Raw genomic sequence first — 19,123 nt, forward strand, 5'->3', positions numbered from 1 at the left:
ATGCCTGCCATAGAGCATATGTATATGATGGACATAAAACTACACAACAAAGTGTTAAAAAATCCTTTCCTGTCACTGAAGTTAACTTAGTATCAAAAAGGCGTCAAACAAACATACTGATCTAATATTTACTTACTGATAATCTCATCTAATAGTTACCTATTTACAACTTGACGGGGATCAGAACTATATGCAAATCCCATCCTGGATCGAATCCAGTCTTCCGCAGGCAGGAAATGTGGTCATTTAGACATGAAAGACGACAGTGGAATGACTACTTACACATCAAACGGCTAAAGGTATCGTACCGGTGGGGTGCTGACTGCCACGGGTGCTGACTGCCACAGCCAATTATTGGTGCTGATTGCCACGACTGGCGTTGATTGCCAATATCAAGGTGCTGACTGCCACAAGCCTGAGAGAAAGTTGCAAGACGTAACATTACCGGACGCCAAGAAGCATGAAAGGAACTAGATGAACCTTAGGATCGTGTTGTTCAGACCAACACCTAACAAAGGTAAACAGGTCTCTGTATGTACACTCATGTCCAAAATTATTGTCGCATGATTATAAATATGTTGTTCTAGTAATATAATTTGATAACGAATTCGCCCGGTATTTCTTATAATGTTAGTATGTGTATAATCGGCAAAGACAAGTATGTGGTAAATTTCATGTCAAAACAGCAGTAAAAAAGAACAATAAAACGAAAATAATTTTTTCTTGTCCATTAGTTACATTTTATTTTACTCATTATGATTTTCGTATTTATAATTCTTTCCCTATGAAATTTACCACAAATACACATTTCCTGATTATACACATATCAGTATTAAAAGTACTCTGCAAAATTATCAAATTATATTCTTACAAGAAGACAGTTATAGATATGCGACAATAATTTTGGACATGAGTGTACTTCAGTTTTGTCAGGGAGCGGTGCGTACAAAATTGGTACGATTTATGTATTCTCACTTGAACTCCCTATGTCAGCATGAACTGTGTACAGCTGCGCAAATTGTTTCGAGCAGCTCTTGAAAGTTCCATCAAAAAAGCACTGCTGGCTGTCCCTCACAAGGGAAGTTCAGGAGAAAGCACTCGCCTGTAGAGATACTAAGCATGCCATTTGAAGTCCCGATTCATGCTGATTACAACAAGCTAATGAAATTCCTGTACGGTTGAGAACGGTTCAAGATATTCAACTTGGAAGTTTATATGAGAAAATGAGGATATACGCATTTATACGCGGTAAGTACAACATAATTAGTAACGAATATTGACATACGAATTAAAAGCTATTGAAAGTAACAAAAAAAGTGTTTCGCAATAACTAACGGGTTTGTTAGATACAATTAGTCATTACATTGTTCACAATTATCATAGGTAAGAGATGAAAATTGATCACTGTTGTTCTTCTGTTTTATGAAGAAATGATGCAGGCAAAAGACTCCCTTGCACCATGAACATTTTATATGTGCAATTGCGTTGCATCCGTAAAGGGAACAGTTCGCAGAACCGAAGCAAAAAGCAAATTCGACAAGTGATTCAAAAGTTATAGGCCTATAATTTGTTCGTAACCTGCCTTGTAGAACGTAAACTGAAACAATCCAATGTATAGCGGTGATCGGAAGTGATTGGTATGGACACGAACTTTATTTGATTGTTTCGTTGGTACATTATAGCACCCAGATGAAGAAGTTTCAAACTATGTACAATCTCCTGCCATAATCTTTGATTGATCGGAATCAAAACACATCAAATGGTTGCACAAATCGTGTGCAATTCTTTGGTACCTTATCAACCATTAGGTTTTGCCATCCGTCATGCAATTTGTAATGGACAATTTGTCTGTGAATGTACCCCAGTGATCAAGCAACAGCAAGTTCAAACCATCAGGCTTCGCCATGGGAGAGAATACTTAACGCATTGAAACGTGGATCCCCTCATTTTCTCATATAAACTTCTAAGCTGAATATCTCGAACAGTTCTCAACGTACAGGAGTTTTATTATCTTTTGTAATCAGCATGAATTGGTCCTTCAAATGACATGCTTATTTCTCTGCAGGCGAGTGCTTTCTCCCGAACTTCCCTTGTCAGCTGGCTTCAAACCATCATATCCATTAAATAATACAATAAAACAATTAATATAAACAATGAAATGTGCAAATTGTATATATAACAGAAAAGACAATCTCTTTATAAACATCCAAGTGTATGTCGTTCCACTTAGTGAGCAACTTTGTAACTCATAGGATGCCACATAGATTTGCTGTGACGATTACTAAAATAATCCTTAATTATTCTCTACTAAATTAATTAATAATCATAAATTTAGTATGAGGGATTAATTTCTCTCTTTCCAAATACAGTTTCTCCCAGGCTCGTGGCAGTCAGCACCTTCATATTTGCAATCAGCCACAGTCGTGGCAGTCAGCACCTATCCATCGTACCAACATTATTAATATTACTAACACCTTTTGAGCCCTCTCGTGACTAAGTGGTTAAAATACGCGCCTTTGGCGTAGGAGACCAAGGTCCAATTTCTGGCAGGAGCTCATGTGGATAGCGTTAAGCTGTAGGTTCACGTCTTATATAGCCTCAGCGCTGAAGAAATGCTAAACTAAAATCAAAGAAGTTCATGTCACTATTTCACATCGATAACAAAAATTAATTACGTTGTCAAGCTTTTATCAGCTTTTTTTTTTTTTTTTTTTTTTTTTTTTACTTACTTTGTGTGACAGCTATACGTCTACTTTATCAGGTTTCTGACGATTCTCTTTTCCTCTTTTCTCGCTAAAAATAAAATCACAAATACAGCAGTATATATCCACATGCAGTGAGGAAGAATGAAACTTCATTTGGTCTGCAAACACTAATTAACTCTTGTAGTGGCATTGTCTCGTGGGATCATGGGAGTTATCTCACTTCTATTTTCCTCATTATCCACTCAAAAAAGTTTAAGCGCCGTGTGCTGCGTTCGTTCATGGCGTGATGGCAGTCTTTTTTTTTTTTTTTAAAAAAAAAGATTTTTTCCCCTCTCCTTTTTCTGATGCAACCGTGAATGACACCTGACATGAAAAATATCACTTCCGGCACAACCCACAAGAGTTTCCACATTGTTCATATAGCAGCAAATACGGAATTTCCATGGAAATCTTTATTCAAGATCACTGACAGGTTAAATGGAATCGATTCAATCTTCAAATCGATATCAATTAAATTGTGAAACTTAATAATAATAATAATAATAATAATAATAATAATAATAATAATAATAATAATAATAATAATAATCGGTACCGGCGGCCACGTTAATAGTAAAACCCAAAATTTATAACCTTGGTATTGTTGAGTCGATATTGAGTTTAACGTCTCTTTCAGCAGCGAGAGTATATGAGATATGAGACGTGGACCTACTGATTAACGTGGAATCCGCACCATATGATATCCGCCGGGAATCGAGCCTGGGTCCCCACGCCAAACCTTGGTATTATATAAGGACGCTGACAACTCAAACTTTAATAACAATAATAGCTGGAATTAGGCGGATTAATTTATTTATTTACAGCCCTGACAAATTTTCCGATACAGCTATGAAGCCTTTTTACGTTATTGAAACAAAAATGACAATAGAAAACATTCTTTGAAGAAATTCAACAAAAGATCTATATTTAAAAAGGTATGAATCCCATTAATTTTTCTTGTGGGACTATGAAAAAAAAAATCTGTTTCGGGATGGTGCGCCCAGGGTACGCCAATGGATTCAAATCTGTGACATCCGATTTCGACGCGACCCCTCTCACAGCTAGTAATATTAAAGTATTTTGGCCATCTTCTCTACACTCCCAATACGAACCACGAGTTCTATGCATACCATGGCGCTTCCTTGATCTACATGTCTATATCTGCATCACAACCACCACCAATAATAATAATAATAATAATAATAATAATAATAATAATAATAATAATAATAATAATAATAATAATAATAATAATAATAATAATAATAATAATAATAATAAATATTGGTATGAGTTACTGTCTTTCATCGAAGCCATTAAGTTTTTTTCTAAGTAGTCCGAAGATTACATTTAGGATAGCTGTAGCTTTGTGTGTAACGTTCAAAGTGAGCAAGACTGTAGTAACAATTCATTATGTTACAGTCACAAATTTAATAGTCATTTTTCAGAATTTTTAAGTCATATTTTCAAGTTTTTAAAGGCATTTTATAAGTCATATTTCTATATTTTTTTAGGTCATGAACTTCCGCTCCCTATTCTTAACTTTTTTTCATGACGATCATCATTCGCTTATAAACTGTACTTATATGAATTGTAAACAACTAATATTCTTGACTAAGTGTGTAGTAACTAATATCATTCACAGGATGTCACACAATGATATCATTCACAAGAGTTTCAAAAACAGACTGAAAAGGAAAAAAAAGTTCTTGAGCTTTTGAAACACACAATCGAATAAATACATAGAACCAAGCTGCTCCAAGATAGACATAAATATGGTGCACTAAATAACACTGCACTAAATTAAAAAAATCAAGAACTCTCGTGTTGAAATGCTACGTTCTTCACTACTTCCTATGTTAACAGCTGTCTCTCTTCTACATATGGCTGAAAGATACATTACAGATTATATTGTATATTTAAACCTAAAGGCAAAATGAGCAACTGCACAAATCTGTCTACAAATCCATTTGGGTTTTATTTATAGTGTTAGCTCTCACTGGTATAAATTTATATTTTCAAACACTTGGTACGTAAGTTAATTGGTTAAAAGGTCATCTAGAAACGTTACTTCCGGCTTATATTTGTAAATACTGTATATTTATAAAACTGTGAGATCTGTACTACGTATCGCTATTCGAAACGGAACCAGGACATAACGAAATGAAAGGGGAGAAACACGATTCATTTAATAACTGCCACTATAAAAACTAGGAACCATATTTCCGGTCTTTCGGCATCTATGGCCATTTGAACACGTCACGTATGAGAGATGATGGCTATCACATTACTCAGGAAAGTGGAGAAGGAAGGAAGCGGTCTGGCACCTTTATGCTAGGTACTATCCCAGCATTTACCAGATGTGAATAAGGAAAACAGCACTCAAGATGGCTCGTTCTTAAAGGCTTTTGCGTCTTCCACACCAAGTGTCTCCACCAGGAACCGAACCCGCGACCGCTTCTGCGAGGCACTGGTTTTTAACTGAAAATTGCTTTGTAACTCGTGGATTGTTTGAAATCAATTAAAGTTTTATTTTCAAATTGCGGCAAATTTGTTTCCTGTGTATAGAACATATGAGCTGAGAATAATTCCTGTCTCCTATGAAGAGGTTACAAAATCGTTGGGGCTAAAACTGTTCGTATCTGAGTGTGTCCGTAAAAGGGATGGCGGTGCTCTCCCATAATAATATGTATATTTTTACCGAAACAAAACAAACAAACAAACAAAAAAAAAAATCTTCGCATAACGGAAGTGTCAGCTATTGAGAGGTGTCCATTAAGGGAGGTTTTACTGTACTCTGTTTTCTCTGAAATGAACTGAAGAGATTAGGAATTAATTTCTGGACTTTCCGCATTAATAGCCATGTTAGCCCGTCACGCATAAGAGATAATGTCTCTCGGCGATCACACTATTCGAGGAAAGAGGAAGAAAAATGGATTAGGGAAGGGAGAAAGCGACCTACTACCTGTATGTTAGATACCATACCGACATTTGCCTGATGTGAATGAGGAAAACCCTGAAATGAGCTGAAATTTTAATGGTTTGATTTCACTGACTTCGGCTTCATATCTACTTAAAATGTCCATTACTTCATGAAAATTAGTTTATCAAATTTTAACGATCAAACTTAATTTAGATACAATAATATTAATCTTAACTGAAATTCAAATTCATTTTGAAAAAGCAAGGCGCATTTAACTGAACATGAAAAACCAATACAATCTAAGTTTTACGTCCTACGATTATCCTAGTTAGGCTAACGGAGACTGCGATGATGAGAAATGAATGAAATGGTGGAATGAAGAAAGTGGGAGGAAATGGGAGAACCCCGAGAAACACGCACACGGTGTTTGTCCACTACAAGGTTCACTTGGCGCAAGCTAGAATCTAACCCAGGACCCCATCCACCAAACGTGAACGCTCTGCCACTGTCACCGCGCCCTCCCCCCTACATGAAAAACAAGTCAGTAAAGTTACATAATTAAAAACGTCAATTCTATCATTAAATAATTCCCTGTATAAATCAACGGACAAAAAATACGAAAATAAATAAAATAAAAATAAATAAAAACTGAATTAAAGATAGTGTACTCAGCACTATTAGAGATAATATGCAAATTTCCTTATCTCGTTATCTGAGGGTGTTTATACTGTGTGTAATTTTTACACATCAGATAAATTGAAACCGCAATTTCAACTTTTTTTTTTTTCGACCATGGCAATCCATTTCACCACTCATTCATTGAAAACAACGGCCACAATAGTATTCTGAATATAAGACAATACAAGTAATATGCGTGGGAATTATTATACATACTAATTACGTGATTTCGTACTTTGACTAAAGTTGAGATTTTCTGTGTCACATATGATTTAAGGAGATTTTCAGTCTATTATATAGGTATTTGAAAATAGTAGTCAGTAAGCTTATTCCAGTTCATCAAACTTATGATGCCCATCACGGTGTATCAAAGAACGTACTATCACAATTAAAACTTATAGTTTAGTGTTTTCAAAGCAACCATCTGTAGTAAGTTTATCTTCAGTGATTCGAATTTTGCTACTGTAACTATAGTTGTGTTAAGACATTTGAACTAAAGTGAAGTGACAAGCAACGAATCCAACTCTTCGGAAGATTCCAACTGTTCATCACGAATGTTCGTTTCACGAAATAAAAGCATCGTATGTCAATGAGTCTTATATGCATGTATATAGGTTTTTTGAGACAACTCTTCTCTGTAATTCTGGTGGCATACTGAATTAAACCACTTCAGACAAATTGGAACCCCATTTAAGCACACAAGTGTTTCAATTAGTCTCCGCTCTCTCTCAATACACAAAAAGGGAACCAGTGACAAAAAACAGTGACGGAATAGCGTGACTGTATATGTGATTTTTTGAATCACAACAGTACTACCACTACTATCAGTGCAATTTCCACTACCAACATCAAGTTAAGCTTAAAAGCTCAGCGTGCTAATAGGCTGGGTGGGTGTAACATTAATGCATTTCAGCTTCAGCACGAAAATCAGCGAGGGTGCCAGAGAGATGAGCGCTGAGGAACGGGGCACAGAGAGGGATGAAAGCCTCCAAAAAGGATTCAGTTCCATTAGCTGATAGTATTTTGCAAACCTTTCCAAATGACAAATTAGGGGTTAGAAGACTCCTTTTTTATTTTTTCAAAAAGAAAAATGAGATGAGAGTAGTAACAATGCGGAAGGATACAAACCTACTGGGACTAATTACAGCTCTAACCTAGTTACAGATCCTGCACGATATGCTATCCCGCAACATTTCCGCGATTACCACACAGTATGCCGTCAGGATAAAATATAAAGTTTTTAAAAAAGCAACTAAGTTTCAGTTAGATATATTTTACGAAATTGTTAATAGATAACCACGATAATGTATAATATATTGAAATGCATAACTTCTAAGTTATTCTGAAGATTTACGGTCGTCATATCCGAAAATACGAACACGGATTACTCAAAGCTATATAGGTAATTATTTTCCGCCCGCGTTGCACCATTGCTTACACAATCACTCAACAAATGAAATATTACATTTTTATTGTATATTATGGTTTTATATAGTATCGATAAAACTTGTAGTTACACAATTCCATTTTACAGTTACTTCTTAAGTTAGGCATAGCAGCCATTATCACTTCTTACATTGTTTTTTTTTAAATCTTGATTTTAAAATAAATGTATTAACAAGTTTTTTTAAACTAATTATTGCGTTATCATTTATATAATCAGGTTCTCGTTTTCGTTTAGTGGCTTAGATTTTTTTTGTTAAATAGTAAATTTTAAAATTCTAATATCCATAGAATATTCTTCTTTCGCAGATCTAATAATGAAGAATTATGTAAGGCTATAATAATAATAATAATAATAATAATAATAATAATAATAATAATAATAATAATAATAATAATAATAATAATAATAATAATAATAATAATACCCCTCCAGCTTTCATTTACTGCAACAAAAGACAAAACTTTCCAAGAAAGAAGGAAAACCTTGCCATCTCATTATTTTAACCATCTGCCTAGTTAATATTTCTGTTTTGGAAATCAGAAAGATTTGTTATCTTTATTTTACTCTATACGTTGGCCAGTAGACTACGTTGGACATTTTTCTTTAAATGTAACAGTAGCCAACAGGCTTCACCGCATATCATGAATAGGCTGACCAGATGACTCAGATTTACCAGGAAACTCTTATTTTTCCGCAAACTGTCTTGGTGTGCCGAGAACATTTTTCGGGATATCTAAACGTCCCGGTTTTTAAAAGAATAGTCAGTTTGCTTGAACGACAAATATTTCAATATAGTGCATTGATCTACACATCATTGGTGACAACATGAGCAAAACGGTAGTTTGTTTTGTATGTTCCCGGAACAAATGCTTATCCGGAGCGCTTCTTGGGTGTACAGACTGACTGAAGGAACAAATGGTCTTTCTTAATGTGAATACATTAAGAGCAGTGGTCACAATGAAAACATATTCATCACTCCTGCTCAGAATTTTGTGATTACCTCAAACTAAACAAAGGAGCTATTACAGAAAATTCATTCTTCTTAGAAATATCAATTTTGCATTAAATTGACAATGCAGATAGTGTTAAAATGCTAATTCATTTGAATGTTACAGTAATTAAATTATAAATGTTGTTTTAAATAACTTATTTTATGACACATAAGTGTAACTGTTGTTATAGTAATATTTACCGGATATGACAAATAATACTTTAAAATTGAAATATAACAACATGGTTGATCTAAGACGTTCCGTTCGTTTAGTTTGAGAATCTGATCAAGTTCATCATGGATAACTCAGGAGAATTAATAAATAAATAAAAGATGCAGAGAGAGAGAATTAAAGAAAAACTTACGTAGATTCTACGACGAAATATCATTCTTTTTCTTTTGCATACACAAGCAAGCCACTCTCCTATACACTGCACATTGTATAAAGAATAATAATAGCCGGTCAATTTACAAACCACTCACTCTCAGAACGCTCACTTCACTAACTTTTTAAAAACATTTTAAACAGCGTTAGCTAGAACTCTTTGAAGGCAACTACCAACGACTAAATGAATGCCTCCTTACGAGCTTTGATAGCGTGACGTAAGCAAAGCTACGACTAATCAACAGCTTTGCTGTACTCTTATACTTTTATCGGGAGTTTCACGATAACAGTTTTTTTTCTTTCTTTTTTAAAAACGATTCTTTTTGCATATGACAAAGAGAGAAAGAAGCATGTTGAGAAGTGTAGTAATGTTTACACATACGCGCACATATAATAAAAAAGCGAAAGCACTAGTAAAACAGCATGCTTTGACGAGACAACCTTGTATGGGTGTATTGATTCATAGAAGTCAACGGCCTAGTCTTCGCACAAGACAATAGCGAACTATCCTATCTATTCTAAGAACATCAAGTACTTCGGAAATTCTGAAAATAAATTCCTTGCATATATGTTGTATATACCTAAAACTGTTATCCGTTTTACATGACCCTTCATACTGTTAGGTAGGTGTTTCTGGGTAAACATAATTGCATGGTACGCAAAGAAATGAAGTCAGCTTCAAGGGAGTACTCACAGTGTGGAGGACTTTGGGTTTAGATTATTCCTAGTGTCGAACTCTACACATACTGTACCTGAATATTTGTGGTGGACAAACACCGTGCTCGCGGGTTTTCTCGAGGTTCTCCGTTTCCTTCCACTTTCATTCATTTCTCATCTTCACCGTCTCCTTTAGCCTAAGCGGCATACCGTGGGACGTAAAACTTAAATCTTTCATTAAAATTACAACTTATACTTTATTATTATTATTATTATTATTATTATTATTATTATTATTATTATTATTGTCATTGAGGCATGGTACCTCAGTGATAGAGCATTCATTTCTGCTGGAAAGAAGTCCCTGGCTCGATCATGTAAGTTGGTGATGGAGAACATTCTGCCCGTGGGGTTTTCTCGGGATCCTTCTGTTTCCTCCCACATTCTCATTCTATTACTTCCTTAATCATCATTCACTTTCATTAATATTCTGCTTTTCTTCACCCTAAACGTAGAACAGGACCATGGGACGGGAATTTCATTTCGTTTTCCAAAATGTATACATATTTTATTCTGACATCGCCGAGAACTTACAACAATTTTGTTTATACAACACCTTAAAAATATGTTCATGTCAACTGGAATACTTTAGCTATTGTAAGATTATAACTTGAAATTTGTATTATCTTGGATCGAGCGTGTAAAACGTTGCTCGTATATCTAGAAGCAATAATAATATGTATTTAGGGACTTGATTACTTGTTAAGTAAAGGCTATTGATTTTTTAAAACTTTTTTTTCTTTATTTAACGTCCTACGAATATGCTCTGAAGTAAAGAGAGGCGATGATGATAACGAACGAAATTGTGAAATGAAGTTAAAGAAACGGCTGAATCCCCAGAAAATCCACGCACATGGTATATGTACACCACAAAGCCCAGTTGGCGTGACTTGGAATCAAACCAGGCACCTTACACACCAGAGAAGATTCTAGGAATAGCCTTATGTAAATCAACGTCAAACTAGAACATATCTCTTAACAGAAGTGGAAGACCTATTGAATCTCATTTTGCATAAAGTGAATTTGGCAACTGACAAACATAAACGTTGTACAAATGGAGTGACTTATACCGGTACATTGTTGGAAACAATAAAATGAACGCGAAATATTTGTTTGTAAATTATATATAAAAGAAAGATTCTTTTTAGAGCGAACTATTGACATTGGAGACATACGTATATAAAACTGAGCTCAGACTCCTATAGAAAAAATGAAATCTTTAGGTTGATTACACCATAAATAGATTTACAGTCTATCACCTAACATTTCGGCCATCCTATTTAATTGCAACGATGATTATTTTCTACAAATCATAAAGACATTGGTACAATATATCTAATCTTTAAGTTTTACGTCCCACGTTTATGCCGGTTAGGCTAAAGGAGACGGTGATGAGGAGAGATGAGTGAAACGGTGGAATCAAGAAAGTGAGGAAACAGGAGAACCCCGAGAAATCCCACGAGCACGGTGTTTCTCCACCACAAAGTCCACACGGCGCGATGGACCCCTATAGAGTCAACCTTATTGACTACATGGCCGTGGAACTAGAACTATGATGGCGCTTAGATTTCACCCATCTAGCAGCCTGGTTATGCAATCCACCAGTACATTCCATGCAGGAGGCTATGCAATGGACCAGTACATTGTAACACAAGAAGACATAAGAATAAATAGCGAGACATGAGGGTAAAAGGATATTAAAGTGGAATTCGAAACATACTAGGGAATTTATCAGAACCTTTGTTCTTCCTGCAAGATTTGAACCAGTTACCTCCCATAACGAAAGCGAGTCCCTAAACACAATGAGGCTACGGGTGAGAATCCCCTATTCACAAATCAGATCTTCGTTGTTGTATTTTTTTTTTTCATATCTTCAGTCACTATAAGAAAAATGTAACAACCAATATACATATGCAATCAAAAGAAAGAAAACAAATCTAGGTGTCGATCACGTTACACGATAACTTCCTTTTCCGCTAATGCTGCTCAGCAATAACAAGAAACAAAACCGGAAGAAAATATCCTGCAACGAAAAATTCTTGTTTGGCTCTACATTTTATCTCGAAAACACGCTTATCAATTTTAAATAACATGCCTAGCAAGGTAACTATCTACAGTAAGTCTACCCTTCAAAGTGCGAGAAAGTCATCTAGTTACGTCTTAATTTCGAAAAAAAAAAAACTCATTTTTTAAAGGTATTTTTCTGGGAAAGGTCATTCTGTGGATGAAGGAAGTTAAAAATGATTTTCATCAAAATGTGAATCAGCCGTTTCTGAGGAAAGAAAGATATTTTTTTTTTTTCACTTTCCGGAAAATCATTTATGGGGGGAGGGGTGGCAGTGGTCAGTAAATGAAAAATGAAATAAAATATTCAGTTTATGTCCCAAAATTATGCCTTTGTACACTAAAGAGGAGATGGATGAATAATAAAAGGAAACGACTATGAAATAACTTGTGGAACGCAAATATGGGAGGAAAGGAGAGAACCCCGAGAAAACCCACGAACACGATGATATCTACAACATACTCACGTGGCCTGGGATCAAAGCAGCATCTGAGGCCCGGACTGGCCAGGGCAGGAGGGTACGGATTCCTGCCAGGGTCCTCTCTAAATATTTATTTATTTATTGAACAAAATCCTCCCCCCAAAGTGATGCTCCAGTCCGAAAATGAAATGAAATCTTTAAGTTTTACGTCCCACGGTTATGCCGGTTAGGCTAAAGGAGACGGTGATGATGAATAATGAATGAAATAGTGGAATGAAGAAAGTGGGAGGAAACGGGAGAACCCCGAGAAAACCCACGCACACGGTGCTTGTCCACCACAAAGTTCACATGGCGGGGGCTGGGATCGAACCCAGGACCCCTACCCTCCAGTCCGAGACTACAGCAAGTGAGCATTCTATCACTGAGCTACCGTGCCCCCAGAAGAGAGTATTTAGTGTGAAATTTAAACTCTTATAAAGATTTTTATGGACAACAAATTTATGACTCAGCTCAGCCTTAGTTCGGTCTTCTAAATATTATTCAACCTACATAAAAGTTAAACATCCGTAATTTGAAATAAGCATCAACTGTTAGTCATGGCGTTTAATCTGTAAAAGTCTTTATTTCTTTTTCTTCCTTTTTTTTCATAATTTTAACGATGTGAATCATAAACGTACTGTGTAAGGCAAGATCGGTATTTTGTTAACTATAAATAACAAAGATTTTTCTCTTTTACGCAATCTACAATTGGTTGAAACTTCGTCTGCGAGCGAATATTATGCGCTCATTTCAATTCGTCTTTCGATGGATGTGGTTTAGAAAATAAACTACATTGTCAATTGTCTTCCGAAATGCGACGGAATAAACTTAATTCATCGAACATTAACATTTTTAAATAATAAATATCATACTGTATTTCTTCAATAATGTTTTATATTAAATAACGATTATCTGTGGGACATGATAGCCCAGTGATAGAGCGCTCACCTCTCGTGCAAGGGGTCCCCTGATTCGATCCAAGGACATGAAAGTTCGTGGACAACATTGTCTTCGTTGATTTTCTTGGGATTTTCCAGTTCCCTCCCTCATTCCCATTACACCAATTATTTCATAATAACAGTAGGAAATTAAGCTAGAAATTTCACTTGCATTTCAAGAGCTCTTTTGTGGCTAAGCGGTTAGCGTGGAAGACTCGAGTTTGATTCCCGGCGGGAGCTCATTATAGCTCGGATCCCACGTGAAACTGTAGGTCCACGTCTCATATAGTCTCGCTACTGAACGGGCCGCAAAACTCTCAAATCAAATCACTTTCATTTCAATAATTGCTTACACAAAATCTTCAGTTAGTTAAACAAATATTGACAAATCCTTATAGCCTAAAATCAAATCTGCAACCAGTAAACCAAATATTATCAGCATGCCATAGTCAATAAATGCCGAAATCAAATCCACGAGGGAATAGAATGTCAAAACTTAATGAATTTGTCATTTAAAAAAAAAAAAAAGACAAAAATGTCTTCAATCACATTTCATTATTTTATTTATTTTTACGAATACGCAAGTTTGAGAATATGTGTAAAGTGTTAATATACAGTATAATTATTCTTTTCGCACATTTATGCAGATAACTAATAGTTATTCGAAAGATGAACAATTATTTGAATCATGAGTAATTTGTCCAAACAATAATTTGAACGATGAAAACTATTGGAACAATCACTTGAACGAATAATTATCCACACAATTATTATTATGATGTATAATTATCCGAACAATTATTAGAATGATGAATAATTATTCGAACAATTATATGAATGATAATTATTCGAGCAATTATTAGAATGATGAATAATTATTCGAACAATTATTTGAATGATGATTTATTATTCGAATAATTATTTGAGTACGGAAAAAATATTCATGCAATGATTAATTTTAAATTATTGAAAAAAATATTCAATTTTTTTTTTGTTTCATCCGAATATACGTACGTCCTCAATATTCAAATAAAACCCGAAAACATATTCGAATAATTTTTCCAATAATTTTAACAACACTAGTAACTTTTATGCTAGTACCAGGCACAGGCCTATGTGATTCCAAAATACAATTTGTCTCAATGTTATTTTGTGCTATTACGCCTACTTTTCTTCTATGAGAAAGCCTAATCAACATCCTCTTTTGTACGGAAAACATGCAATGCATTTCTCGATTACAAGTACAGAAAGGGAGGAAGCGATAAGAAATACGCACAGTATATCTAGAATCTTATTCTTCGTGATAATATTAAAACGATGTAACTAAAGATATTCACTTCAATAATCTTTTCCTGACTCCTTTCTCATACATTTATAATTAGTAGCATTAATCAATCCGAACATTTTTCCTTTTTCAGAATTTTGTTATCTTGCATATCACGCTGTCAAGCACTTTTTATGACTATTTACCAGTTATTTCATAACATGATAGATAACTCGATATGTTAGAGAGATGATTGGAATCCTTCTGGTAGATAATTTCCCGTTTTCCGAAAAAAACCCTTTTCGCCTGGAAAGTTTTGTTAGAAATATGTTAAATCTAATGAGAACGGCGTCGCTAGAAATCTATTGAGAGCTCAGCGAGTCTACTGCAAGAACGAAATATTTTATGTACACTCATGTCCAAAATTATTGCTGCATATCTATAAATATGTTGTTCTAAGAATATAATTTGATAACGGATTCGCCCGGTATTTCTTATAATGTTAGTATGTGTATGATCGGCAAAGACATGTCAAAAGAGCAGTACATAAGTTCAATAAAACGAAAATAAAATTTTTCTTGTCCATTTAGCAACATTTTATTTTACTAATTATAGCTAATTTTCGTATTTATAATTCTTTTCCTATGAAATTTACCACAAATATACATTTCCCGATTATACACATAGTATCAGTATTAAAAGTACCCTACAAAATCATTATCAAATTATATTCTTACAAGAAGACAGTTATAGATATGCGACAATATTTTTGGACATGAGTGTACATACGTCATTGTCAAAAGACCGAGCACACTATTGATCTTTTTCAGAATTTTGCAAATAAAAGAAGACATTGCGTGTATATAAAACCGTGTTTACTGACCTTGTTTCGTAAAAGAAAACAACGTTGTTCATATACGGATACAAAAAAAAAAAAAAAAAAAAATGCATTATCCTGGTTACATTGAGACACATTTGTTGAAGAAAACTGTTTTGCAATAAACAGAAGAATAACGAACAGACAACTCATGTCACGCTTTGTCTGGTGATACATTGTTTTAACGACATCTAGTGGTGTTTGTATGAACCCTTATCACTAGTTATCAAATGTTTATTACAACAAACAGTTGTGTGTGTGTGTGTGTGTGTGGTATTCAATCGTGTCGTATGTAAGTAAAGTCAGTGGTATTAGTATAAAGAAACGCAAGAGTACTATAAAATGCGGAAGGAAAACTGAACTAAGTGTCGAATCATATGTTCAAAGTGGTTATTTTGAAACAAGAAAGCTCTTCTGTAGTTGTTGCAGATATCGAGTCGGGAAGAATGAGTCGAACTTTTGACAAACTGCTGCAAATATTGCACGAAAATAAATAAATAAACTGGTCGTTCACAAATAATAACCTCGTGTAAGGCCAAGTTCATTAGAACTACATGCAAATGGAATACACTTTTATAAAGATGTAGAGTCTACGTTCCTAACTTTTGACCTTTTCAATCTTGATCAAAATCCGATTCATCGAATAGTTTTTCGATTTTTTTCTTCTCTTGAACGGATAGACAGAGAATAAATGTATAAAAGTAAACCGAACTTTTTAAATATGCACAGAACAAACCTATTGAATCATTAATTTTTGACCGTAAGAATGAACGGATCATTAGCTGTATTCTAAATGCAGTGGATACTTATAATAATAAACATTTTTTAAAACCAATGAAGGACGACTTTTAGAACATCCTCTGAGAATACTGAGAAAAATACGTGTTTTATTATGTACACCACCAGTAAATAATAATAATAATAATAATAATAATAATATCTACAAAACAAAATGTAGATTTAGTCATGGGCGGCGATTACGGGGGGAAGGCAAAGGGGGACAGTTGCCCCCGCACTTTTTTGAAGTAACCAATTAATGTATATAGTTTCATTTGGAAATGTAACGATTTTGTATGTGTTACTGATTAATAGAAAAAATGCTGTCATATAATATTTGCTGTTGCGTGAATACGTATTGGTTGTCTTCCCGTGGAGTAAAGAAAGCTACAGTAATTGCGTTTTAATCGCCACAGAAAATAACCCCAAAAAATAACCTATTGGAGCACAATTTCAGCATACTTTCATTTCTTCTTACAAGGGCTCGATATGTTTGCGAGCCGCTTTGAAGCTAATCGAAAGAACACTATGCAAAAAAGTAGGGCCTATTTCACAAGTTATTCTTTAATTGCACAAAAATTGACAGTTCCTAAAATGTCTTTTCTTCTTTTTAAAGTAAGGAATATCGATTAAAAAGAGCGTGATAAGAAACGACTTCTACCTTTTCCATTGTTTTGTAGTGTAATATACGAGTGAAGTGTTGTGTTTAAGGATGTACGAGTGTATATACAATAAAATTTAGTAAATTGAACATAATTCTAGGTTTTAAGTTTATTTTGTATAACTGAAGTGTGGATTGAATCTAAGTATTGTTGTGTTTTGATGTGTTCCAAGAAAGTGAAAACTGCACCTAATGGCAACGAACATATTTCAAGAAGTTGCAAAAGCAAATATTTCTTTAAATGTCGTAGCATATGCTTGTAGTATTTACTGCCTTTCATTTTCTAAGAGTAATAACATACATTTAGTAGCATGAGTGAAATTAAATATTAAGTTTTTCATTAATCCTCAGTTTCAATATAACTTTAGCAAAACAAGCATCATTATTCATTACTATGATTAATATTATCCTTTCTATTTATTTGTTTTGCAAATTTATTAAATAATCTGATCACACAATTTTCCAGACAGAATTTTAAGATGTTCATGAGCAAGGAATCAAATCTCTTCTTACACTTTCGTTGTTTAAGAGTACAAAGGGCTAGTATCTACTTACTTTGTTCTTCTCAATTTACTTAATAAACTATTATATACGATATACGGTATTTTAACTGAAAATATAGTATCCTATTAGTTATACAACCTTTCGTCAAACAAAATGTTAGAAACAAACAGGAAAACTAACATTTATAAACAAATATTCAGATCATGTCTTGCCCCCTCACTTTTAACGTCCAACCGCCGCCACTGGATTCAGTAATAACAGACCTCTTATACCTCAATATCTGAACTGTTATAAATCTGGACCAATTTACTTCAAAACATTTACCAATTTTACACAATGACATTTAAAACCAAATATATATATTAAGAAAATAAAATAAAAACTAGTGTAAATCAATCTTTAGGTACATATCACATGCACATTAATAATACATTTACAATGTTTTAAAATTAGAATTCATACAAGAAATGTCAACGGGGAGGGGAGGAAATAGATTAACAAATGTTAAAACGTTAAAAGTTTTTTAAAAAGTAGAAACGTTTACGGGTTTACGTGCACACCATGCAACCTTCATTTGATTCTAATTAAAATTTGGCGCTATTCAGTTCTCATTTTGAAAATCTCAGAAGATTTTTTTTTTTAAGTTCTCATTTTGAAAGTCTGCAGATGCAACACTCAGATATTTCTAGGAAGAGAAGGGGGGGAAAAACCTCCAATGAGCTGTACTTAATAAGATCTCTTTCTTTCATCAAATTTGATGGATGCCTTAGTAATCGAGTGAATATTATGAGGTTTTCTACGTGTGTAGTTTCAACAGTGGCGTACTCAATGAGTGTTCAAGATTTAAACCCCCCCCCCCTCCATAGCAAAATGAAAAAATAACATTTACACATTAGGATAAGTAAATGGTTATTTTTAGTTAAAGAGTATTTTAATATTAAAATGAAAAAAAATGAATTGAAATTATTCAGCTTAACGCCCTCTCATATTAAGATACCTGTTCACAGAACTTCTGAAACTACATGAATTTTCGGTCTTAACCTCTCTCCTTGAGATTCTAGGGTCCTGGTAAGAGTACATAAATACAGTAGACCCCCTTCAAACTGCAGATACAAGTTTCATAGAGCATCGATACAAACAAAACTTGATGCAAAAACAATAATCAATTTGAAGAAATAAGGGCACTGGTAGGAAAATATCAAAGTAAATAATTTTAATAGTGTGGAAAATACATTTACCATATAAGAAATGTCAAAGGTACTACTCAAACAATACATTTTTATCCCCCCTTCCTCAAAGAATACTTTTTCCACATTTTAACGATATATTTTTCGTTTCAGCAGTTTTAGAAATAGATTTACGTGTGTCACAGAAACTGACATTTTCTTCTCCAGTGAAATATTGAAGTGTGTAAAAAATAGAAATATGAAATGAAATTGTTCCATATGATGTATATAGAAATGTAAAAAAAGAACCTCTATGTATCTTCGTGTTATGTTTGTAATCTTAGATTTAGTGATTCTCACATGATGACAGTGGACGTAGTCTCCTGTATGAAATCATACAGTACGGTACTCTAATATTTAATATTATTAATGTGTCAATAAGCTCTCTTTGAGAAAAATATAGTAAAGAATACTTCTTTAGTTCAAGGACGATATACTGAACTTTGTAGTTACTTGGGAAGTTGAC

The 19,123-nt window shown here is 34.1% G+C and overlaps 1 protein-coding gene across 5 annotated transcripts in view; it reads right to left on the reverse strand.

Moving 5' to 3' along the window:
- spri (Src homology 2 domain-containing protein sprint) overlaps window positions 1-19,123 on the reverse strand; it is a 946,527-nt gene that overhangs the window by 91,875 nt on the left and 835,529 nt on the right. The gene's annotated exons all lie outside the window — the stretch shown is intronic.

The sequence above is a fragment of the Thermobia domestica genome, chromosome 9 (genome assembly GCF_964235325.1).
Source record: "Thermobia domestica chromosome 9, izTheDome1.hap1.1, whole genome shotgun sequence".
Taxonomy (NCBI): Eukaryota; Metazoa; Arthropoda; class Insecta; order Zygentoma; family Lepismatidae; genus Thermobia; species Thermobia domestica.